General features: G+C 44.0%; 1 protein-coding gene across 3 annotated transcripts in view; it reads left to right on the top strand.

Annotated features, from left to right (window-relative positions):
- The window catches only part of LOC126471063 (proteoglycan 4-like), a 374,497-nt gene that overhangs the window by 30,692 nt on the left and 316,443 nt on the right, over nt 1-27,362 (top strand). The gene's annotated exons all lie outside the window — the stretch shown is intronic.

Genomic DNA, 27,362 nt, shown 5'->3' with positions numbered 1-27,362 from the left:
CCAGAAGAACTTCAGTATGTTACGGATCTGACTCTGCTAGACCGTAGACAGACCATCCAAGAACACAAACGCCTTGAGAATATATTATGGTACACGTGAACGTATTCTGTCAGAAGAACTAACACAAGAAGGATTGTGGCGAAAATTGTGCAGCTGCTGCTTCAAGATGATCCAAGCAGGTTGACACTGGAGACGAACGTTGTATTTATGGCTATGACTTAAATTGGTTCAAATGGCTCTGAGCACTATGGGACTTAACATCTGAGGTGATCAGTCCCCTAGAACTTAGAACTAATTAATCCTAACTAACCTAAGGACATCACACCCATCCAAGCCCGAGGCAGGATTCGAACCTGCGACCTAGCGGTCGCGCGGTTCCAGACTGAAGCGCCTAGAACCGATCGGCTGCAACGGCCGGCTGGCTTAAATTAGGCAGCTGTAGTCGTTTATCTCGTCCTAAAAAAGCTCGGCTAGATGAGAATAGCATTAAGTCCTTATTGATCTTTTTAAAGAAAAAAAACAAAAAAAAGCACCTGACGTCATTATTCATAAGATTTCGTCCTTCCTAGTGAGACAGTCGATAAAGAGTTTTATCGCGATGTTCTGCGACGTTTGAGGTAGCACATGAGGAGAGGAGGAGGAGATTAGTGTTTAACGTCCCATCGACATCGAGGGCGTTAGAGACGGGGGAATTTTTGGATACCACTTTGCATAAGAACAGCTTTTCCCCATTGGTCATTATCGGCTCTGCAAGCACCCGCACTGCATATAGCATCATTCATCATTAGGAACTTTTCTGTTTTCCAATATTTTCGTAATAATGAAAGTAATGTATGGCTGTTTGGGCTATAATTTCCAACTGACGTTGTTCCCACTAGTAATGCGCTCCCTGTTTCTTGGTTCTCAATCCGAAGATTGGTTGGCAACAAATCTTCTGCTCCACGCCACTCTGTTCCTCTTTTCGTTACATGAGGTAGAGCGTACGTCATCTCTGATCTGATTGGAGTATTACTGTCTTGGTCATCCTCCTCCTCTATTCAATCATTCCTTCCACTACATTAAATAGAAAACTATTGTGACGGCAGAAATGACCAATTAATTGAGCTCTTCTTTTCTCTACTTTTGCATTACGTGAAGACATTAATGAATCCAACCACTTACTTAGTTTCTTCACAAAGTCAAAAATTTTATTAACCTCATCACTGAAAATTTGCTCAGAGGGCCCGAAATTCGACAGAATATGCATATAACAACATCGTTACGTACGCCACTGTGCTGCTAAATATGTGGCAATTTTCGACGGAGGGGCGCGAAACTCCTCAGAGGGCTGTCAGACAGCATGCGCCATCGCTCCTGTTTTTGGTACAAAGTTAGCGACGTACACCTGTAATCTCTAATCTCTCTCAATGGCTGTTAACTGCTTGTTCCGGTTCCCATTGTCGTACTCATAATTCCACCTGCATCGTGAACTAGTACCATTTTCATGCACCTCTTGCGCCACCATTCCACAATAACAGTATTAACATCATCATGACTGATGCTATTTTAACGGGTCATATAAATTATTCCAAGAGGATGTAAAAATAACAAAATTTTTTCACCCCCTTTTTTGACGAATGTAAGTTAGAACTAAAAATAATCAGCAAACTACAGTGGAAAATTCGTTTGAAGATGATGTAACACCTCGGTTCATTTTACAGTGATAAAAGCTATAGAAATAATAATTTAAAATTAAGAATAGAATTTTTAGAGGGGAAAATAGTGTAGAATCAGAGTTCGGTAATGACAGATCAAAATTAAAATATGTCAGCAAGTAGTTTAACGTCTAAGTACAGAAAAGCCACGGAAGCTCCGTCATGGAGAAGGCAGTGACGTTAAACTCTTGTGATGAAAAACCTATAAAAAGGCCTGATCGTCATTATTGCCGCCTTTTTTCCTTGATTGTTTCGTTAAAGGGCGGGGAACCCGTGTCTGTCAGCGAGACAATAATTAGACTGGACTTTATCGTGTTAAGATTCACGATAAACTGTTAGAATATTACGGAGATTGATGTAGTGTACGATCTCTGACTGTTGGTAGCAACGGAGTATTAAGGGGATTTTAGGACTTTAGTGCTAGATTGGAACTTTACGAACATATGGACGACAGAAACTCAAATTATCTGCTGATACGAGTAAATTCAAAGGTACCGGTATCCAGATGTTAACGTGTGGACTTTTGAAAGTGTCGTGTGCCGTTAGTTGCGAATCTGGACGTAGAGCGCGTGCATATCGGCATTTGCGGACTATTTAGATTCCTCCAGGCTAGGAACCTTTTAAATAGACCATCATCCATCACCATCTTAATCCCTGAATATAGAGTGAAAGTGAAATACAGGAGTGTTGTACTTATTTCATTTACCTAGTACTAATCAGCGAAGGTTTTACGGAACCAAAGCTTTTCAGCAGTAAGTCAGCACCATCTAGCGGAAAGCGTAGGCGTTAACTAACACGCTGACTGAAGTAAACGTTTACGTGTTTTACGGACTGCTTAATATGAACTTCTGTGACTCTTTGACGTCCCCACTCCTTCCGAAAGGTGGCGCAGGCTGTCTCAATCATAAAAGGGGGGAGTTCTAACCGGGCAAATTACTAAATAAAAGCGATATTTACAAGACTCGCAGTAATAACAATACACAAGGCCCGTACCTCATCGGAGAGTCGTCGCTGTCACGTCGGGAAGTAAAGCCGTATCTACGAGCAGACGTCGACGTGGTGTACCTAAAAAGGGAACCACAAGAGAGTTGGGGATGCTTCAATGACTACCGTTGTTGTCAGTCGAAGTACCATGGCACGATGCCTACGTCATCTGGCGGCATCCCGAAACTACATAGAAGAAATTTTGAACATGCCGCAAATGCGATTTTAGTCTTTCGCAATTGCAATTTTTAATGCTGGATCTTTAAATGGGAGTTACTTGATGCAGCTGGGGTACTCGGAATGCGAGAGTGGACACGAAGCGAAAGTGCTTCTCCGCAGGGAGGGGCCCGACGCCCGATGATTGCACTTGCGTGCTGCATGACAGTAACTGTAAGGAGCCGGCAGCGGGCGTGTTTGCGCGCGTGCACCGCTACGGCGGGCTGGCCTCGCTAGCGGCTGGTAGCGCCTGCACCGAGGACAGCCTCCACTCACCTTTGGAGCTAACAGTAAACGTGGCCAGCGAAGGTCGCCGCCTGCCGGCCAAAGCGCGGCTGTCGCCCACAGCGTGAGGAATGCGCTCACAGGTGCGCAGCCCTCTCTCCGACCCCCTCAACCTCCAACGTCTTGTACATAACTCGATACCGCGTGGACAAAATAAAACTGGCCGGGAAAATGTTTCGAGCACCTTAAGATAGACAAGATGTCAATTAGGTCGCCTGTCTTAAAATACACTGCTGGCCATTAAAATTGCTACACCAAGAAGAAATGCAGATGATAAATGGGTATTCATTGGACAAATATATTATACTAGACCTGAGATGTGATTACATTTTCACGCAATTTGGGTGCATAGATCCTGAGAAATCAATACCCAGAATCACCACCTCTGACCGTAATAACGGCGTTGATACGCCTGAGCATTGAGTCAAATAGAGCTTGGATGGAATGTACAGGTACAGCTGCCCATGCAGCTTCAACGCGATACCACACATCATCAAGGGTAATGACTGGCGTATTGTGACGAGCCAGTTGCTCGGCCACCATTGACCAACCGTTTTCAATTCGTGAGAGATCTGGAGAATTTTCTGGCCAGGGCAGCAGTCGAACATTTTCTGTACCCAGAAAGGCCCGTACAGGACCTGCAACATGCGGTCGTGCATTATCCAGCTCAAATGTAGGGTTTCGCAGGGATCGAATGAAGGGTAGAGCCACGGGTCGTAACACATCTGAAATGTAACGTCCACTGCTCAAAGTGCCGTCAATGCAAACAAGAGGTGACCGAGACGTGTAATCAATGGCACCTCATACCATCGCGCCAGGTGATACGCCAGTATGGGGATGACGAATACACGTTTCCAATGCGCGTTCACCGCGATGTCGCCAAACACGGATGCGACCATCATGATGCTGTAAACGAAACCTGGATTCATCCGAAAAAAATGGCGTTTTGCCATTCGAGCACCCAGGTTCGTTGTTTAGTACACCATCACAGGCGCTCCTGTCTGTGAAGGGTCACCGCAGCCATGGTCTCCGAGCTGATAGTCCATGCTGCTGCAAACGTCGTCGAACTGTTCGTGCAGATGGTTGTTGTCTTGCAAACGTCCCCATCTGTTGACTCAGGGATCGAGACGTGGCTGCAGGATCCGTTACAGCTATGCGGATAAGATGCCTGTCATCTCGACTGCTAATGATACGAGGCCGTTGCGATCCAGCACGGCGTTCCGTATTACCCTCCTGAACCCACCGATTCCATATTCTGCTAACATTCATTGGATCTCGACCAACGCGAGCACCAATGTTGCGATACGATAAACCGCAATCGCGATAGGCTACAATCCGCCCTTTATCAAAGTCGGTACGCATTTCTCCTCCTTACACGAGGCATCACAACAACGTTTCACCAGGCAACCCCGGTCAACTGCAGTTTGTGTATGAGAAATCTGTTGTAAACTTTCCTCATGTCAGCACGTTGTAGGTGTCGCCACCGGCGCCAACCTTGTGTGAATGCTCTGAAAAGCTAATCATTTGCATATCACCGCATCTTCTTCCTGTCGGTTAAATTTCTCGTCTGTAGCACGTCATCTTCGTGGTGTGGCAATTTTAATGGCCTGTAGTGTACATAAAAAAATGTTGGGGCCAGTTTTATTTTGCCCACCCTGTATATTGGACCAGCGATTAAATTAATTCACTCATTCCTTAAGGCGAATCACAAATACTCATATAAAACTTACTGGCAGATTAAAACTGGGTGCCAGACCGAGACTCGAACTCGGGACCTTTGCCTAATCTAAGCAACTGCTGTACAGACTGAGCTACACACCTGTACCTCCACCAGTAACTCGTCTCCTACCTTCCAAACTTCACAGAAGCTCTCCTGCGAAACTTGCAAGACTAGCACTACTGGAAGAAAGGATACTGCGGGTACATGGCTTAGCCACAGCCTGGGGGATGTTTCCAGAATGAAATTTTCACTCTGTAATCGAGTGTGTGCTGATATGAAACTTCTCAGTCTGTGGTTAAGCCATGTCTCCGCGATATACTTCCTTCCAGAAGTGATGGTCTTGCAAGTTTCGCTGGAGAGCTTCTGTGGTGTTTGAAATCACACGGTTTCCTTGTGATTGACGAGGAAAACATTGCAAACGCACCGCCGTTCAGAATCGACACGAAAAGGTCTCAGAGGCTGACACAAAAGGACGTTAACGAAATCGCTCCTTCCGTAGAGGCATTGATTCGCACACATTCCGCGGTCGGAAACGATAGGCCTCAGTACGATGATCAACTGGAAGACGTTCTTGCCAATCTTTCTATGGATTCCAGTGCGACCGCAATTTTTCCTTTTTTGGATGGGTTGGAACCACATGGGACCGCTGAAAGCCATTCGAAGAAATTTGGACGTGATACCCATGTACGTGCCAACGTTAACACCACGACATCGGCAACTAGGACCGACACGGGCACTTGACCGTCGGCACTGGCCGCTGGCGCAGTGGTAGTGCGTTGCATGGTCTCATGTATCCCGATACCTTCTTCTTCATGACGGTGGGAGGGTACGAATCCGTCGTGTTCCAGGGGAACAGCTCCTTGACTCATATACTACGACACAGAGACAAGCTGGCGACGACTCTATTATGCTCTGGGGAACATTCATCTGGACATCCGAGGGTCCAGCGGAGCTCGTGCAAGGCACCGTGACGGTCAAGGAGTATCGTTCGTTGGTAACAGATACTTACACCCTTCATGACTATCATGTTTCCCGAAAATAATGCGCCACGTCATTATGGAGTGGTTCGAGAAACACAGTGGCGAGTTCCAGTTAATGTGTTCCCCCCCCCCCCCCCCCCCCCCCCAAACTCGCCAGATATGAACCCCATAGAATACATATGGGATCTGAATGAACGTAGTGTCAGAGTTCTTCGTCCTCCTTGCAGAATTTACGGGAGTTAGGTGACTTGTGTGTGTGTGCAGATGTGGTGCCAACTACCTCCAACGACCTACCAAGGCCTAATCGCTTCCATGCCACGACGCATTGCAGCTGTTATCTGTGGCAAAGCTGGACACACGGGCTATTAAGTAGGTGGTCTTAATGCTCTGGTTGATCAGTGTAAATGGGAGGAAGTAATGGGTTGCCCATCTCTTCTTCGAACGTATACCCATGGAATTTCAACAGTAGCCCTCTTCGTGATACACTTGTGGTGCTACCACTGAAGTTTGTTGAGCGTCTTCGTAAACTTCTCACGCTTCCTAAACGACCCCACGACGAAACGTTCCTGTCTTCTTTGGATCTCCTTTTATATCTGTAGAGTGGATACTGCAAGTGCTTCACATTACACTTACTCAATCCTCCGCCAAAAACTCAAAGGATGGAGTGATTGTAAAATGAAGTGTCAACAGTATGCACTCTACAGGTCTACAACAAAATCCAGTGAAGTGCGGCATGTTTCGTCATGGAATCCGATCTACGCTATTGTTAGCTTCAAAAGAACAAGTACTCACTAATATCTTTATCACGATGTGTTACGGTTGTATTCCCCTAATTTTTCCTCTGGTGCGTCGGTAGTACGAATCTCTCAACCCTACTCCTCCAAACTTCCACATTCCTCCCTCCGCCTTTATATCTCTCGCCCTTTCTATGATTCTGTATCTTCTCCCCGTATCCCCCCTCCCCCCACCTTCTAGTCATAATAATTCCTAAGTCTTCATCGCCTCTATAGAAGGTCACATAGAACCCTGAAGCAAACATTATATAGGGTGAAGCGAAATTAGTGCACTCGGGCTTTGTAGCGAGTCTCCTCACATGCCAGCGATAAAAAGATGTCTCTCACAAAATTTCGTCTGGCGAGTATATCCGGCAGACAAAGGAAGTTAAAGAGTGGCAATCTGACAACACTGTAACAACACGTATGGTAACTACCTCTGACAGCACATTATAACTGTACCGTGCAGTTGGTGCAGTAGATAGGGCTTAGGGTTAGTATGCAGGTGGCCAAGGATACAATCCTGGGCTGGGGTGCTTTTTTTATTTGCTAATTTCATTCTGACGTTTCATACTGTAATATACACAGTTTCTTGTGTCATGTGTACCCTAAATTTACAACATTTCGTAACGCTGAAAACAACAAATACGTGATTAGACAAATAAGAAATAGACTGTTGAAACAATTAATGGGACCATGGTGATAACACATATAAATATTTACCGAGTTTGGACATTATTCGCAAAGCACGTTGCTAGTCCTACCGGTAACATAAGGTCCTAACGAAATGTAATGGACCTGAATGAGGCAAGAATAACAGTTGGTACTAATCTATGTGACCATTAGAGGAGGGTTTAAAGAAAACAGGTTTCACTTCTATTAGAGGAAGTGCTGCGAATAAATTCGAGCCCACGACGTAGAAACGGCATCTTTCAAAGCTGATCAATGTTCCATTTCTGCGATTGTCATATGTAAGCCGGCCGCGGTGGACGTGCGGTTCTAGGCGCTTCAGTCCGGAACCGCGAGACTGCTACGGTCGCAGGTTCGAATCCTGCCTCGGGCATGGATGTGTGTGATGTCCTTAGGTTAGTTAGGTTTAAGTAGTTCTAAGTTCTAGGGGACTGATGACCTCAGAAGTTAAGTCCCATAATGCTCAGAGCCATTTGAACCATTTTGTCGTATGTAAGTGCAAAAGTTTTCCAGAGGACCCGCTGCAGTCGCTGTTGACGATTAAGATGTCAGATAACATACCACTTGGATTTCACTTACCTGATAAAAAAATGTTCTTGAACCCAGGTTCGAACCCTCGACCGCCTGCATGCTAACCCAAAACTCTGTACTGAACCAACTATACAGCACAAGCTTTCGTTTTGACAGAGCTGGTTACTATCCATGTAGTTACAGTGTTGCCAGATTGCCACTCTTTAACGTCCTTATTCTGCAGGATGTACTCGCCGGACGAAATTTTGTGACACTTTTTTTTTTTTTTTTTATGACTGGCATGTGAGGAGTCGCACTGCGAAGCCCGAGTGCGCGAATTTCGCTTCACCCTGTATAGTGTGAGCACATTTTGTTATTACAAATTCTTCGGGCTTATATGACTAATTATTTATAATTCGTAGTACGTTTACTACGCAGTGTATAAAGATAGGTAGATACTGACAATGAATGAAACCATCTTTAGACGTGTGTTGGAAATCCCCAGAAATAAGCTATTCACAGTGAGCGTTCCGCAGTGGTTCACAATCTGTGCGGTCATCTTGCAGAGGCATTGTTTCCAGTTGCTGAACGAAGTAGTTTAAAGTCGGAAGTGCCGTTAAGTACGGGACCGAACTGCCGTATCTGTGGCGGTCGGGCGGAAGGAATGAGCAGAAAGGTCAGCCTAGGGAACAAAGACAACGTGATGTCGGATTAACACAGCGTATTGTACAGCAGACGACGGCTTCAGAAAATAAGGCCACGCAATGCACCAAGAGATTATATCTATTGCAGAAAACAGCTCTGTAAATGAATTAAATGAGAAATGTTGCTGAGAAGGAACCTGTTACTATCATATGAGAAATCGTCAAAAGAACTGAAAGTTTAGTGAAATCCGTAAACGACTTACCTGTTATCGTTATAGAGGGACTGTTATTAGACAAAATACTTACACAAAAAGCAAAATGTGTTGTATGCATTAAGAAAGCAAAAAAGCAGAAACACTCGAATGGGACTACACATCTATTTAAAACGAAGACGAGAGTCTCCAGCATCCAATAATATGGACATGATAGAATCTGCCGAGTTAAACGACGCTATTGGGAAATGCATTCGTAAATATGTGGGAAGATAGAATGAAAGTGCGCAGAAAACAAAACAGTAACTTACGTATGGCACACTCCGCACTTCATCGATTAAGAATACATGTCGCATAGCTAATAACAACACAGATTGTACAAGAATTCGAAAATTTGTTTAAATATTTGTTTAGTTCAAAAGAGAAGCCTGAAACAAAAATAGTCAGTAATGAGAGTGCTGATCTTCCGGAAGAAATGGCATACAAGGAGTATAAAGCCATTAGAGTAATGAAGAAAGGAAAGGTATGTTTTACTATTGCGCCATGTCTTTCGAAAATTTTCATTCAGTCAGTCAGAATATTCCGCAATATTTAAACTTTTATCGTCTTAAAATTTCGTATCAATCTGGATAAGTACTTCGAAAATTGATCGACGTGTCCAAAATAAGCGAACTTAACCTGGTATATTCTACTTTTTCTTCTTTGTCACTTCGTTTCCAACAAAATTTTATATAAAATGTCGTTTAATGTATTTAAGTGAGAAACTTTTGTATGAGGTTTAGGTTTACGTTATTAATTCCACTGGAGTTCATTTTCTATCCTCGGTGAAGGTCATCAGAGTACCGCACCTTATCGTTTCATCAAAACGTTATGTTGTATACTTGAATAAATAAGTATAGAAATAAGTATATAAATAAGTAAATGTGTTAATCATATGCCACCGAATCTTCACGTAGTTAAAGATAGCGCTAGCTCTTGGTTCAAATGGCTCTGAGCACTATGGGACTCAACATCTGTGGTCATAAGTCCCCTAGAACTTAGAACTACTTAAACCTAACTAACCTAAGGACATCTCACACATCCATGCCCGAGGCAGGATTCGAACCTGCGACCGTATCAGTCGCGCGGTTCCTGACTGAGCGCCTAGAACCGCGAGACCACCTCGGCGCGCTAGCTCTTGTTAGAGGTCGCAGCCAGTTCGTTTGGAAAAAAGTTAACTATCTTTGTGGTTTGGTTCACATCTGTGGTGGTTGTCATTTTGCTGGTTCCTGATCTTTTTCTTATTATTGTTCATATAAAATCTGAACAGCCATTTGGGTAGTCAGAACATGACCGCTTCGATTTATGTTTCTCGCAATCAGGCTAGTGCTTCTGTTGTATGCAGGACGTTACTTATTATCTCTCGGCAGGTTGAGGTGGAACCAGGAACTTTTCGCAAATATAATCTTTAGTATCAGACGTGTTACCACATAGCGAAATACGTTTTGAAGGGTAATTTCTCATACAGGGCATGCACCAAGTACCTGACCCCTGATGACAGAGTATTAAATTATTATTTAGAGCGTGACGAGCGAAAAACAAACCTAAAATTTAGAGACTGAAACTTACGTGCAAGTAGTGAGAGAGTTCTGAAGTTCGTGTGGCAACACTTAGTTCGAGCTATTACATGTTAGCAGTTCAGTGACCATGACATGCATTAATCTCGGTCAGGCAACCAACACTCTATCTTGCGTTTGCGTCGTTGTCGAGAATGTACACAGCACGGCTTTAGTTTATGAATTGTGTTTGAGATAAATTTAAAGAAAATTATGCCCATTAGCCCCAGCAAGATCACTTAGAGGTTGAATGGATAAAATGGTGAACGTTGAGACCTTCGTTAATGGAGAAATTTCAAATAATGGGAATGAGCAGTTAATACCTTCTTGAGTCCCATTTGAGTTTACTCCATTAATTCCGCTGGTCCGATTATAGCTTTTTTCCCTTCTCTCGTACCGTACAGGATGCTATACATTTTACAATGTAGACATACTTTTACGTAACAATTACTAGCAGTACTTGAAAGTACTTTTCTATTATTTGAGTGCATGGTGTCTGTCCTTTCGGACATGTTCAAAGAACAGACACAACACACCCATATATTTAATTCCGCTAGAATGTGGATCGGCCGTGAGGCGTGCAGAGACAATTCCGCGCAGTTAAGCTCCCACTGTGTTCCAGATGGCGCAGTGGTTAACGCACCTACCTCATAAGAAAGAGATCTCGAGTTCGAACCCCGGTGCGGTACACGTTCTCACTTGTCGCGTTTTCTGAATTTCACCGTAGTCACGGACGGCCACTCGAGTCTCAACGCGAAAGAGCTGGACTCCGCATTAGTTTAGGTTCGCCAAACTGAACGATATAGGTTGTGTGATCCTCCATCACCCGTTGATTATGTAGTGTACTGCGTTTCCTTCTCTATGCGTTGGTGACACTCCATATCGAATGAAGAAGTAAATATTGCGAAGATCAGAGAGCATGTGGTATGCATACAAAGAAAGGTGGCACCACACACATCCATGCCCGAGACAGGATTCGAACCTGCGACCGTAGTGGTCGCACGGTTCCAGACTGTAGCGCCTAGAACCGCTCGCCCCCCCCCCCCCCCCCCCAACCGGCCCCTAGAAGCGGAGAGCTGGTAGTGTCAGATGTTTGACTGTAAGACATTTACTTACTTACTTATCCGTGGCATGGGCCTTAGTGACCATATGTCTGCTCCACACTCCTCCTCCATCGTTCCCGACTGCGAGCCTCCTGCCACCATTCGCCCGCTCCTAGTCCCATGTCCTCGGTGTCCTTGTCAATATTGTCCTTCCATCTTGTCCGCGGTCGTCCTCGGTATCTCCTTCCAGCTACAACTCCCAGAAACACATCATGGGATGTCCTCCCTTCAATCATCCTTGCTACATATCCAGCCCAGGTCAACCTTCTTCTTCTTATTCTTTTTATAATGTCAGGCTGTGCGTAAAGCTCTTTTAATTCTTGTTTTTTTTTTCGAATTCTCCATTCCCCTGTTTTATGAATCTATCACAGGACCATATATTTTTTTGAGAATTTTGCTTTCGGAAACAAGTAGTTTCTCTTCGTCTGTTCTCCTAAAGGTGAGGCTTCCACAACCGTACATAACAACTGGCATAATCGTACTTTGGTACAGCCTGATCTTAAAACTTCTTGACAGGTATTTTTTCTTCAGCACATCCTGAAGGCTAAAGTATGCTCTGTTGCCTCCAACGATCCTTGCATTTATTTCAGTTTCACAGTGGTTCTGATCACTGCAGAGACTACCAAGATATCTGAAAGTATTTGACCTTTTGAATCGGAGACAGTCCACCGTGAGCGGGTCCCCATCTGTCGCTGACTTGCTCAAGACCATGTATTCAGTCTTATCTTCATTGACTTGCAGGCCTGCCCTACTGGCATTCTTGCAGTACGATGCTGCCATTCTTCTGAGCTCTTCTCTACTACCGCTGATTAGGATTCTATCATCCGCATATGCCAGTCGAGTCATTGACATTTTGTCTAGGGGTATTCCAATTGGGTCAGTTTTCATAAATTCCCGGTCTATTTTTTCTAGCACATTGCCGATGATAAATTACCTGTTCCGTCATCAAGGCTGATAAGAAATATTGACACGAAAGAGAGCAACTGTGACGACAGGAATTATTCTCAAGTGCTGTAATAGCGCTAAGACACAGGTAAAAGATACTCCATTGTGTGTCCTCAGGGTTCATTGGCATCCGCTACACCAAAGACAGCGTAAATGCAAACGTTGGCCAAAGATATGAAAATACCGCGAGAAATACGTGCTTGGACATAAGCACAAGTCTGCAGGTGACAGTGTTGTAATTGACAGTTTACGACACCTGTGGAATGTCCTCAATACGTTGCAAGGGTAAGTCTTGGTCATAACAGTGTGATTGTGAGTGCGTTATGTAAGACCTTAGTGAATTCGAACGTGGATTCGTATGGTGGGTGCTTCCATAACCAAGATAGTCGAAGTATTTAGTGTTTCTAGACACACTGTATTTATGATTTATACCACATATAATGACAGTGAAAAAACAGCATCCACCAAGTCACCACGCGGACGAGAGCGTGCATTGAGCGATCGTGACAGACGGTCAAAAAAAATGGCTCTGAGCACTATGGGACTTAACATCTGAGGTCATCAGTCCCCTAGAACTTAGAACTACTTAAACCTAACTAACCTAAGGACATCACACACATCCATGCCCGAGGCAGGATTCGAAGCTGCGACCGTAGCGGTCGCGCGGTTCCAGACTGAAGCGCCTAGAACCGCTCGGCCACACCGGCCGGCGATAGACGGTCACTGAAGAGGATTTTGACGTAAAATAAGAAGAGACAGCTGCACCAATCACTGCCGAACTGAATGTCGCACTCGCAAACCTTTCAGCACCAAAGCAACACGAAGGTAGTTCTATAAGTTGAGAATCGTAGAACGAGCTGAAATTGTAAAACCATACATCAGTGATAAAAATGTCCGTAACAGGAAAATGTGATGCCGAAGCCATAAAACCTTGGCTATGAAGCAATGGAAGAAAGTCATTTGGTCGGATGAGTCTTGTTTCTCACTGTTTCCAACTTCTGGTCGAGTTTACGTGTGGCGTACGCCGTCCCAAGCCTAAGACGCAGACTGTTTGCTACCAAGAGTGAAACAGCGCGGGGATTCGATGATGATTTGGGCAGGTATGTCTTGGCGTTACATGTGCCTTATGGTTACTTTGCAAGGTCGCATTACTGCTAAGGATTATGTGACCCCATTGGCTTATCAGATCCATCCCATGGTACAATATTTGTTCCCCAGTTGTGACGCTGTGTTCCAGAACGACAGGGCACCTGTTCACACAGCTCGCATCGTCCAGGACTGGTTCAGTGAAAACGAGAATTAATTGTTGAATCTACACTGCCACCACAGTCATTAGATCTCAATATTATTGAGCCTTTGTGGTCTAATTAGGAAATAACCGTCATCATTACCTGAGCTTGCCACTATTTTGCAAGAAGAATGGTATAAGATCCGGTTGCAGACCACACGGAGCCTATATTTATTCATTCCGAGATGACTGGATGTTGTGATGGATGACAGAAGAGTAAATGTGCGTAAGATTGCTAGTGCTGTGGGCATCTCGAATGAACGGGTACATAATATTCTGCATAAACATTTGGGCATGAGAAAGCTATCCGCAAGATGGGTTCCGCGATTGCTCACGCTTGACCAAAAACGGAATCGTGTGAAGTGTTGCAAGGATGGTTTGCAGCTGTTCAAGAAGAATCCGCAGGACTTTAAGCGTCGTTTCGTCACTGTGGATAAAACATGGATACATTGCTATACTCCTGAGACCAAACAACAATCTAAACAATGGGTTACCAAGAAGAATCAGCACCCAAAAAATGCAAAGACCAGTCCTTCGGCCGGAAAGGTTATGGCGACTGTCTTTTGTGATTCGCAAGGGATAATCCTCATCGTCTATCTGGAAAAGGGTAAAACTATCACAGGTGCACATTATTCATCGTCATCGGACCGTTTGAAAACCGAGCTGCAAGAAAAACGCCGGCGATTGGACCTCAAAAAAGTCCTTTTCCATCATGACAATGCAACAGCACACACACCTCAGCAGTCGTGGTCGCAAAATTAATGGAAACAGAATTCCAACTCGTTACATATCCCCCCTGTTCTCCTGACTTGGCTGCCTCGGACTACTATTTGTTCCCCAATTTGCAGAAATGGCTGGCGGGACAAAGATTTTATTCAAACAAGGAGGTGATTGCAGCAGCTAATAGCTATTTTGCGGACTTGGACAATTCCTATTATTCGGAAGGAATCAACGAATTAGAACAGCGTTGGACGAAGTGTATAAGTCTTGAAGGAGACTGTGTCGAAAAATAAAAAAGGTGTACCCCAAACACGTAAGTAGTTTTTATTTTTGCTCGGACTTTTCAAACGCCTCTCGTACACCATCCCACTGTGTGGTTTGTACGGCATCATAGCCGAGGCACTCCGTGAATTCTCCTGCACATTTTCAGATTTTATGAACTCACAACAGTGACTGATACTAATTTATGAGGGGAGCAAAAGAGCCAAAAGTAGTACCCTTCTTCCACACATCCCTGGAATGGTATGCAGCTCTATTATGCCAGTCCACGGGTTGTTACTTATAAGACATGACAGATACCTTTTTTTCCCAGTCACATGACGTGCTGCTCAGCCGAGTTGTGAGAGGTTTCTGCAACGCGACCAAGGTGCTCGCTCATTATCGAGTACAGCTGAACTATGGACTCGTCCAGGAGCTATCCGTAAATACACGCGCCATCTACAGAGATAAAATATCTTTCATTCGATCCCTTTTAGACTAGTGGACGTTCTTTCCGCAGCCCGTCCTGGCTTCGCTATATATTTTATTTTCAGTAGATACAGTGCTTATCAAAAACAAATAATAGATGGTTATAATAAAATAATGAAAACATAAATTGCAAATTACATTTATTCGCTTCAACGTAATCTCCATTGGCTGCAACGCACATCTCACAATGTTTATTGAGGTAATGGAAACGATCAGTAGAAACTTCGTTCAGGTTCGATCAAAGCGTCGATCTCGCACAACTTTCAAGGAGCATTGAAATCTAATGCATTCTTCTATGACTTTGACTGTTGTCTACGTAACACCTTAGCGGACTAGTCTGACGAGCCTTTATTTCTTGTGAAGGTTGTCTGCAGAGAAAGATGATCTCGCTCAGACAGGCCTTTTAAATCTGCAATAGTTTTGGGTTATGTTGCCTTACGGGAATTAGCCAGTTTCCACATATTTTAGCATGATGCTATTAATGCTGTCTCTGCTGATCTCCAATTCGTTCCATTACAACCTTATACACAGCTATCTATTTTGAACGAGCGTCTGTCACATTTTCCATATGATAATTTTTGATCATAGAATGGAGTCCGCACCCGGTAGCTGAGTGGTCAGCGCGACAGACTGTCAATCCAAAGGGCGCGGGTTCGATTCCCGGCTGGGTCGGAGATTTTCTCTGCTCAGGGACTGGGTGTTGTGTTGTCCTAATCATCATCATTTCATCCCCATCGACGCGCAAGTCGCCGAAGTTGCGTCAAATCAAAAGACTTGCACCAGGCGAGCGGTCTACCCGACGGGAGGCCCTCGTCACACGACATTTCATTTCATTTCATAGAACGGAACATGGCTCGCCGTCAACGGTTTCCTTTCAGCCACGGAAGAGTTCGAACCGTTGACAGAAACATTTTCTGAAGGGCGATTCTTCTCTATATACTTGCATCAATATTGCAAGCGTCTAAGTCGAGGTCATTTCCAATTTTGAAACAAAACTGGTTTATGTGCTGGACTAAGGCAGGCTCTGCACATTCACTGTTATCGATAGCACGCGACAAATAAATTTGCTTCACCTTTGCGTGTTAGACGGTACGTGATGATTCTCTGAATGACTCTCCATGAAGATCTATGTTCATGGATTTTTACGCACGTTGCCAATTAGAGATCATTTCAACTACCGAATCGTATAGACTCACTTGTAATGTTATTATATCGCAGTATTTATTAAAAAATTTCTGTGCATCGTTTTAGAGGGTATGCAGACTAATTTTGAATATATTCTATTTTGTTGTCCACACAACAAAACTTTCCTATTACTTTCACTGTCTAAGTTTCTAATCTAATTGCCTCGGTATCTACTGATTTGATTCGACTGTATTCCGTTACCCTTGCTTTAATTTGTTTGATGTTCATTTTATAACGTCTTTTCAAGACAAAACATTAACTAATCTTTCAAATTCTTTGCCATCTGTGACTTACAATGTCATCAGCAAAATACAAGGCTTAAATTTCTTCTCAACGAACTTTAATTCCCTTACCAAGTGTCTCCTTGGTTTCCTTCCCAACTTGCTTACTGTACAGACCATATAACATCGGAGATGTCAGCCCCTTCCCAACTTCTGCTTCTCTTTCATGTCCTCCAACTCTTGTTACTGTTACCTGCTTTCTGTACAAGTTGTACATGTTTTCCCTCTGCTACCATCAGAAATCAGTAGAGTGTATTCCAGTCAACGCTGTCAAAAGCTTTCTCTAAACCTGCGAATGCGGTACGTTCTCCGTTCTTCAGTCTATCTTTGAAGACAAGTTGGTGTTATCCCTAGGTCAGCTTCTACCAGAGTTTCCGTTCTTCTGTAAATAATAAAATAATTTTGCTTCCTTTAATTATTAAACTGGTGTTTCGTTAACATTCACACCTCTCTGTACAGCCTTCATCGAAAGTCAGATTATTACATTCTTCTTGAAGTTTGAGGGTATTTCCCGTCTTTCATGTGTTTTGAGTACCAAGTACAACAGTGTTGTCGTGTCGTGGCCGTTTCTCCAAAAGAACTCAATAATTCCGACTGTATATCCTCTGTTCCAAGTACTTTATTTTCTCTTAGATCCTTCAGTGCTCTCTTTGTTGCTGAATCACATCTCTTCCCTCATCTTCAACTATTTTTTTCTTGCCTTTCCATAATATTGTCTATATGTTTGTTTCCTTCGTATAGGCCCTTCTCTATATTCTTTCTGCCTTTCAGCATTCCCTTCCTTACTTAGCACCCGCTGAGCTCTTGATACGAGGGTCGTTCAGTAAATAAGGGCACACAGCTTTTTCCTCAGAACATATTTATTCTTGAAAGTTAGAATTTGGAGACAATATGAGTCAATATTTCTTTTACATGTACTATTTTTCTATTAGTCTCCATAATGTTCTATGGCCTTACGCCAGCGTTGTGTAAGATCGTGTATTCCCGGTTGATGAAAGCTATTTTTCTGTGCTCACAAGGCTATTGTCGCTGCGTGAATTGCACTTATTCTAAGTATATCTCATGTAGAGAATCCTTAAGTGACTCAAACAGATGGAAATCCGAGGGCACCAGGCCTGGGCTATAGGGTGAATGAGACACCGATGTCCAGCACAATTTTACGATGTGATTTCGTGCGCTAAGACTTGTTTATGGGCGTGTATTGTCGTATTGAACCAAAAATTACCTTTTAAGTCTTGTCAGACCGAACTTCTCGGAAACGGAATTAGTTTTGACCTATACTACCGAATTAGTGGTTGACCCTTTTGTTGGCAACACATCCACAAGAATGGAACCATCATTTTCCCTGAAGTCTATCAATATGATTATGCCGTCAGAGGGAGCTGCCTTGAATTTCTTCTTTTTTGGAGAATGCTGGTGGTGGCGCTTCACTGACGGTCTTTTGTTTCCGGCTCAAAGTAATGCACAAAGGTTTCGTCAACTGTAATGTTCCGTGACAGAAAGGCCTCTCCACTGGCCTTAAATATATGCAACAGTTCAGATGAAATGGCTTTTCTTTGAGGCTTGCGGTCTATTTTGAATCTTGAGCACATCTTTGAATATCAAAGATTCTCAAATTGTTCAAATGGCTCTGAGCACTAGGGGACTTAACATCTGAGGTCATCACTCCCCTAGACTTGGAACTAATTAAACCTAACTAACCTAAGGACATCACACACATCCATGCCCGAGGCAGGATTCGAACCTGCGACCGTAGCAGCAGCGCGGTTCCGGACTGAAGCGCCTATAACCGCTCGGCCACAGTAGCCGGCTGCATTCAGTCATTTCTGGCTAAGCGTCGCTCCTTCTCAATCGTCGAAAACGTACCTCTAATACCCACCGATAGCTGCTGAACCAATTGTCGCGCTGTGATGTGCTGGTCTGTACGAATAATGGCATCCCTGTGATTCACCATTTCGGACAAAGTCCGCGGGAACCAGTACGTGGTGATGTGAAGGTTTATTGATGCAGCAAGACGTTGGCTCCGACGTCGACTAGTAGAGTGGTACCATGCGGGCATACATGCCCTCCCAATAAGGTGGCGTAAGGACGTCGCACTGAACGAAGGTTACGTTGAAAAATAGGGTTTTCCAGCCAAAAGAGTGCGCAATAAAATGGCGTATTGGAATTCTGAATAAAACCAACCAGCTTTCAGAAAAAAAATGTGTTGCGTTACTTACTGAACGCCCCTCATATCTTTCCAATAGTTATTCATTGCAGGCCGGCCGCTGTGGCCGAGCGGTTCTAGGCACTTCAGTCCGGAACCGCGCTGCTGCTACGGTCGCAGGCTCGAATCCTGCCTCGAACATGGGTGTGTGTGATGTCCTTAGGTTAGTTAGGTTTAAGTAGTTCTAAGTTCTAGGGGACTGATGACCTCAGATGTTAAATCCCATAGTGCTCAGAGCCATTTGAACCATTATTCATTGCATTTCTCTTTCTAGACATTCTTGCTCTCTAATGTTTTAGTTTCTATAATCTCGATTTTTAAGGGTCTGTTTACCCTTTTACATGCTTCGTTTGATGTATTTTTATAATTTCTTCTTTCGTGAAGATATTTACAGCTTTTACGAGAAGTTGTGCACGTTTTCCTCGTCTTACGTCGGGAAATAAATAAACACAGCATTACGTTTCCGCCCCAGAAGGGCATAGATGTAGCCAGAACTGCAGCCTCTTTGAAGACATGAACACGAGAGGTACCTTACCTAACCGTGCCCCTGCCACAAACCGCTACAGTTGGCACAAACCGGAGAGCCCGGCAGCAGCATTCCGGCCGTGTGACTGCTCCGTGAGGCGTCGCGGGGCAGCGGTATTGCACCGAGCCAGCGAGAGCCGCCGCCAATTACGTTCCGGCGCGCCACAGAAAAGTAAATTAAATTCCGGATCGGTTTGCGGGCCTGTTCGCGTGATGACGGACGTGTTGTCGGGGATAACTGCGTGACGTACAGGGCGACCGCATTTTGTACGCAATCTGGGCAGAAAAAGGCGCACTCTCTCCTCCTCTCTTCCGGTCGTATCCCGCTTCCTGAATCTCTCTCCGCATCGCGGATCACATTTGCCTTCTCTGATATTTATAAGGCTTGACGAACTACTGCTCTTCCGTCTGCCGTAATGGCCCGTCTGGGATCGCAATTCGGCGATTGCACAACGTCCGTTTCATCTGCTACGAAGCAGTTGCTTTGACAGTAAGCGGAGCACCTCAATTGAAACATACATAGCGCTACCAACATTGGAGTACACCCATAAAACATAATTTTATTATGTCATTTATGTCGATGAAGTGTTATTTTACGTTTAATTATCGAGAACTATAACTTCAAAGTTGGCATGCATAGAGCAGGCCTATTTTTGTTTTTTGACGGGGTCTCGTGACTTACATCCGCTCTGGTGCAATTGGTACAATTTCGAGAGTCGTTTTGTAGATCATAAGTCATGTAATATCAAATGGTTCAAATGGCTCTGAGCACTATGGGACTTAACTGCTGCGGTCATCAGTCCCCTAGAACTTAGAACTACTTAAACCTAACTAACCTAAGGACATCACACACATCCATGCCCGAGGCAGGATTCGAACCTGCGACGTAGCGGTCGCCCTGTTCCAGACTGTAGTGCCTAGAGCCGCTCGGCCACTTCGGCCGGCCATGTAATATCCTCAGAATATATGGCACCACATTAAGCCCAGTTGATACCTTTAAAGGCGGTATCAGACTCCACTGCATAATACGTGTGTGCTTATTGGGCGCGTACCTGTTTTCGGTAAGGACTTACTGGTGGCCAAATACTCCTACTCCATTTATGAACTTTTTAGCAATATCTACCGACGTAATTTGAATGGTATGTGATACCCGACTTCTTTGGCACAGTAATGCTGTTTTTGCAAACAAGTCTTGCAACCGCATGTTGTTTTTAACGATGCTCGGCTATAGCGGCCCTGGAGTTACCTTATGCATTTTAGTATACATATATACTTAAATGTTCGAGGCAAGCTTCTTAACTGATGTTTAAACGAGAAAAAAATCAAGTACCATCTTCTTCATGATCTGCAGGAGACCTTTCCGGAACCCGAAAATCTCCGTTATAGAAATGAACCTGGATTCCACAAGCAACAATCTTGTAAAACCCAACCGGCTTTGTCCGTCCGCGACAGCAAGAAAACTATAAATAGTGGCGTAAAAGTACATGCCATTTTTCTTGACTTCCGATACAGTCGCATATACAGATACGAGTGTACGTAATATCAGACCAGATCTGTGATTGGTATGAAGAGTTTCTAACGAACAGAACACAGCATATCGTTCGTAACTGAGACAAATGTTTTGATGTAAAATCAGCTTCGGACTTGCCCCAAGGCATTGTTAAAGGACCACTGCTATTGACAATGTGTGTATAAATCACCAAATGGATGACGTCGGAACCTCCATCAATCTTTCCGCAGATGAAGCTGAAAGTCGTAACGCCAGACAGTTTTTGGGAAGACCAGGATGGCCTGCAGGGGCTCGGAACTTGATGGAGGAACTGACTGTTTATCCCGACAAAAGAAAATGCAACGTATGTATTGCTCTTAAATAGGTGGGAAACCCATTATAATTTGACGACACGATTACAGAACACTCGCTGGAAACAGTCATATCTTTGAAATAACTACGGGTACGCATACGGGGCAGTTTAAAGTGAAACGACAACATAGAAATAATTGTAGGAAAGACAAGGCGTAGTTAGAAGGAGTAGTCCACCTACGAAGGAGGCCGTTTACAAAATTCTCGTTCGATTGATGTCTGGTTACTGATCCTCAATCTGGGAAATAGAAAAAAACAAAGAAGATCCAAAGATGGTCAAAACATTTCGTCACGGGTTCGTTAGGATGTCGTAAAGTAGTCAAGGAGATTCTCACCTGATTACAATGGCAAACGCTGCAAGAGAAGCGTTGTGCATTACAGTGTGGTTTACTGTAAAAACTGAGAGAGTATACGTTCCTTGAAGAGTCAACCAACGTATCGCTTCCTCGTACATATACACATATAAATTTTACATCACTTCGGTTCCGAAAGTTCCGGAACCTGTACAGACAATTGGAATAGAGATCAACACAAACAACATTTCCACCCTTTTTATTGCTCATGAAAACCACGCACTGCATGTTGTACCACCATACAGCGAGACTTTCAGAGGTGGTGGTCCAGGTTGCTGTACACACCGGTAAACTCTGATACTAGGAAGAACATCCTCTTGCATTGATGCATGCCTGTATTCGTCGTGGCATACTATCCACAAGTTCATCAAGGCACTGTTGGTCCAGATTGTCCCACTCATCAACGGAGAGTAGCCGTAGATCCCTCAGAGTGGTTGGTTCATGTCTGGAGAACTCGCTGGCCACTCTAGTCGAGCGATGTCGGTATCCTGAAGGAAGTCAGTCACAAGATGTCTACGATGGGCGCGCGAATTTTCGTCCATGAAGACGAATCCTCGCCAATATGCTGCCGATATGGTTGCACTATCGGTCGGAGGATGGCATTCACGTATCGTACAGTCGTTACAGCGCCTTCCATGACCACCAGCGGCATACGGCGGCCCCACATAATGCCATCTCAAAACAGCGCGGAGTGGCCGCGCGGTTTAAGGCGTCATGTCACGGACTGCGCGGCCCCTCCCGACAGAAGTTCGAGTTCTCCCTCGGACATGGGTGTGTGTGTTGTTCTTAGCATAAGTTAGTTTAAGTAGTGTGTAAGTTTAGGGAGCGATGACCTCAGCAGTTTGGACCCTTAGGAATTCGCACACATTTTTCGCAGAACAGCAGGGAAACTCCACCTTGCTACACTCGCCCTACAGCGTGTATAAGGCGTTCAGCCTCACCGGGTTGCCTCCAAACACGTCTCCGACGATTGTCTGGTTGAAGGCATATGCGACACTCATCGGTGAAGAGAACGTGATGCTAATCCTGAGCGGTCCATTCGGCATGTTCTTAGGCCCATCTGTACCGCGCTGCATGGTATCGTGGTTGCAAAGATGGACCTCGAGTCACCCATCATTTTCCACGACAATGCGCGGGCGCATAAAGAGCTGCTCTGTTCGGTCGATGGGACTGGGAAGTACTGTACCATCCACCATACTCGCCGGACTTAAGTACTTGTGACTTTGATTTGATTCCAAAGATGAAGGAACCACTTCGTAGCATTCGCTTCAGAACTGTTCCAGAGATTCGTCAGGCAGTAGACCGCTCCATTCACATCATCAACACAACAGGCTCTGCTAACGGTATACTACGCCTTCCACATCGCTGGCAACGGGTTCTACACAACGCTGGTGACTACTTTGAAGGACAGTAACAGGTGCAAACATGTAACTCTTTTGTATCGGTTGTGAAAAAATAGTTGCCACTATTTAAGTTCCAACCCTCGTACAACTGTAGGAGCGGCATTAGTAAGTAATCATTGCATTTGAAGAGAATCCAAATTAAGTCTCGTTTTTTTTCTAATGTTAAACATGTAAATTTACGTGTTACGAAACCGCGACACACGAGATGTAGTAACTTGGCTGTTTGCATTACAAGCGCACAAAAATTGGCAACTCTAATGGCCGAGAGTGGCTTGCAGGAAATTATTCTCTGCGCAAAACACCTGGTGCAGATAGCACTAAAACAAGCGACTTGTAACTTGTTGTTGTGCACAATCGCAACTCATATCACCTGTGCTTAAGCCACATTTTCTCTTGATCTCCGTGGCTCTTCTCACGTCTGATCCATAGCCTCTTAGAGTTTTCAGTGGAGTCACTATACTATAGTGTTCGTGACTATATATCTCTAGTGATTTAGGAAGACGGTCTCTGTTTCTGGTTCTGTAGATGTCGCATGGAATTAATATCCTGAGGGATGTATACTGCTCAAACAAATTGCAAAATTTTGCTTATGAATACTACCACACAAACTTTTGGTGTATTGAACTGGTGAGATTTACGAAATTTTTCTCATACCTGCAGCGTACTTGCAGAATCTAATTCATTTAGTTATCGAAGTTGTGGTGGTGTGTGTGTGTGTGTGTGTGTGTGTGTGTGTGTGTGTGTGTGTGTGTGTGTGTGTGTGTGTGTGTGTGTGTGTAGGAGGGAAGGTGGAGGGGAGAAGAGTGGGGTTACTGATTTTTTTATGCAGTAAGTTTGTGTGTATCTTTGCCTCTGGCTTAGGCCACATATGACTGAGTGATCCTATCTCCTTGTTTCTACACATGTGTTCTTGGTATTTGGTTTGGTTGTAAAAGAGTTGAGTTTCGACCCACATGCCGTGGAATGCTGCCGTGGAATGCTCCGTTCGGCAGTGTATGGTCGGCGTGGAGCACCTGGAGCAAATCCCGGCGTTCCACATGTTCCAGTCTGATGCCGGCGATGAGACTGCTTTGTGGAGACGCGTGCACGAACCTACAGCGTGGAGTAATTGGTGGAGTAATGGTCGGTTCATGTATCATCATCAACATCAGCCAGTCACTTGAAACAGCAAGTCTCTTCAATTACTCAAGGTCATAACTTTCCACCCTGAATCATTGGCCTTACACTGCCTTAAAATTTACCTGTTTTGTTATTGAAGAAATAACTTTAATTTTCGTATCCCGTCATATGTACATGGCTGTTACTTTTTTCCTCTCCTGTTGCAACGTGTTAAATACCGTGATTATTTTCAGCTTATTTGTTTGAAGTTCTAGTAATTATTTTACTCCCACATGAAGAGAAATACACCGTATTTATTACGGTAATTCGGTTGCGTATCGCATTGTACTTCCAGTTCATTATGTCCGTTCATTGCTTCCTTTCTGGAAGCGTTCCGGGCCCTGCTACGTCACTGGTAACAAAACAAAATCCCGAATTTTCCACACATCCTCACCATTGCTTCAAGATTCAATCGTATCATAATCTTTACATTTCTACTATATTGCTGACATGCCAAAATCATCCCCTCCCGCCTACTTGCTCAAGTATGGATACGACTCCGTATTTGTAGCTCCCCATTCAATCCTTCAAACTTCCAAATGACCATTGCAGCGTTCTCTCTTCATTACATTATTTCAGGTACCTTACAATCAGTTGAATCGAAACCCAGATAAGATCATAGGACGCACTACCCTTTGATTTCACATTCCTGATTTATACCTTACAATCCAAAATTTTCTCATCAAGCATACTAACACAGTAAAATAACTTGGTCTAAGTCTTGACCACAAGCACATCTGTAGACCATATCTAGTAATCATCAAACAAAAAACATCTCTAATAGATATACGTTGCTAACTACTGAGACATGAAAACTGCATCTTATCGCCGCGCGCAATGGCCGCGCGGTTTGAGGCGTCATGTCGCGGATTGTGTGGCCCCTCCCGCTGAAGGTTCGAGTCATCCCTCGTGTGTGTGTGTGTGTGTGTGTGTGTGTGTGTGTGTGTGTGTGTGTGTGTGTGTGTGTGTGTGTGTGTAGTTCTTAGCATAAGTTAGTTTAAGTAGTGTGTAAGACTAGGGACCGGTGACCTCAGCAGTTTGGTCCCTTAGGAATTCACACACATTTGAACATTTTATACCTTATCAGCACCCACTACACTTACGAAACATGAATTCGACTCACAATCCCTTTTTAATGTTAACTGAATTCTTGTAAATCTCTCATTTCCAATACCTTATACCAAAGTCATGCAGTCACTCCCGATTCTTAAGAAATCTTAAACTGTTGCCCCTTCTGCACCAACATATCCCTTCGTTTCACCTCTGTTCCAAGGTAACTCACTCAGACTGATCCAGCTATTCATGCTGATATCTAGGCTTCAAACTAGTTTTAGTTATTTCCTACAGTGTTTTCATGTCAAGCCACCGATATATCGCCGTCAGTTTGTTCATGGAAAATTTGGAACTTGTGGCAAGTTCTATGGGACCAAACTGCTAAGGTCATCGGTCACTAGGCTTACACACTATTAAATCTAACTTACGCTAAGGACAACACACACACCCACGTCCAAGGGAGGACTCGAACCTCCGTCGGGGGCGAACCGTGTGAACCGTGGCAAGGCGTCCTAGACCGCACGGCTACCCCGCGCGGCGTTGTTCATGGAACCAGCCACGATATACTCTGAGCCCAGATTCGTAAATTATTAACTTGTTTAATTATTAACTGTAGTTGGGAGTCTCCATACGTTCTGTATTTAGGAAATTATCACGCTATGACTGGTTGGAATGTGTAACTGCGAAGTTAAATGACAGCTTTCGTGGGCTGACTTGTAAATTAACAAATTTATTTTTCGTCAATACAACATGTCAAAAGTAGCACAAAGGTAACCATGGATGACTCCAAAAGTACCGTTACGCGATTTTATCAGAAATATACGCAGCAATTATTTAAAAAATATAATGAAGAGCTGTATTGCCTGGATAGCTATTTTGAGACTGACAGATGCCACTGAAGCGTTACCAGACATGCTGCTTGTCGTTATTTGAGGATATTCCTTGTCGATACAAATCAGAAACAAAGGGAACTGGCTGTCAAATGTATTGTGTACAGATATGATGCATTTTCACTTTCTGAAATCGTAAAAATATACATTTGTGAAGTGAACTACACCACTATAGAAACTTATGAGGCAGTTGACGCGACACATGCTGGTGAAAATTGTAACCACTTCGGTCCTAAGCCTTCTCGCTATAAAGTGTCACCTCATGTCGTTGTGTACACATTTGCACGTAGCACTGGTAATTCAATTGCAAATCTTTATTTCTCTTTCTTTCTGTTACTGTAGAATGACACTGTAGATTCAGAAGTATATCTTCGTCAACAAGACTTCATTTCATAGTGACAGGGCCGGCCGAAGTGGCCGTGCGGTTAAAGGCGCTGCAGTCTGGAACCGCAAGACCGCTACGTCGCAGGTTCGAAGCCTGCCTCGGGCATGGATGTTTGTGATGTCCTTAGGTTAGTTAGGTTTAACTAGTTCTAAGTTCTAGGGGACTAATGACCTCAGCAGTTGAGTCCCATAGTGCTCAGAGCCATTTGAACCATAGTGACAGGAAAGCACAGCGATATGAAACCATATTTGAATCTGTATCTTGTTACTCAAGGGCTGTTAATACAGATTTTGTTGGAACTGCGTCGAACGTTTTCTCAAAGTCCATGGTTGCCGATAGTTTCAGTGTTTGTCTTGTACACTGCATCACCTAAAAACACAAAATTTCAACAGCAACGACGTCACATCTGTGCCTGTTTGAGTACTGTCACCTTATTTTCCTATTATCCAAACCAACTGAAAATAATTATACCGAGAACAGTTTAATCAGCTGCTTAATGCTTCCTACAGAAGTCGATTTCCCAGTGCTACAAATTTTGTCAATGTAATGTAAAACACTAATCCAAATTGTGACTGTCTAGGTCAATTCCTTATCGCCGTGTTCTACTTTATAGTAATGTAATCAGCTCTGTTATTACTGTGCGTATCACAAACTTTGATGTGTTTGTGAGCTGAACCTTGCAGCCATTCCCTGAGAGAGTGTGTCTCTGGCACTAAATAAGAGAAACTCTCTGGACGATTGTAATTATTCGAATGCAACCATCAAGCTGCCGTGTGGAGGCTAGCAATTACACAGGATAATGTCACGTCTGTGACGTCAGCACCAGACGGAAGTAGGAGGACATTCCAGTACAAGCGTGGCACTACAAACCTTAGGAGATTATGAACTAGTGTCACAGACTTCAGGAAATCCTGGTTTATTTGCCTTTGCGGTCCCCCAAACTTTGTGTCAGCTTA

The sequence above is a fragment of the Schistocerca serialis genome, chromosome 3 (genome assembly GCF_023864345.2).
Source record: "Schistocerca serialis cubense isolate TAMUIC-IGC-003099 chromosome 3, iqSchSeri2.2, whole genome shotgun sequence".
NCBI classification, from domain to species: domain Eukaryota; kingdom Metazoa; phylum Arthropoda; class Insecta; order Orthoptera; family Acrididae; genus Schistocerca; species Schistocerca serialis.
Note: the sequence above shows the minus strand (reverse complement) of the source record. Positions and strands in the feature narration are given on the sequence as shown.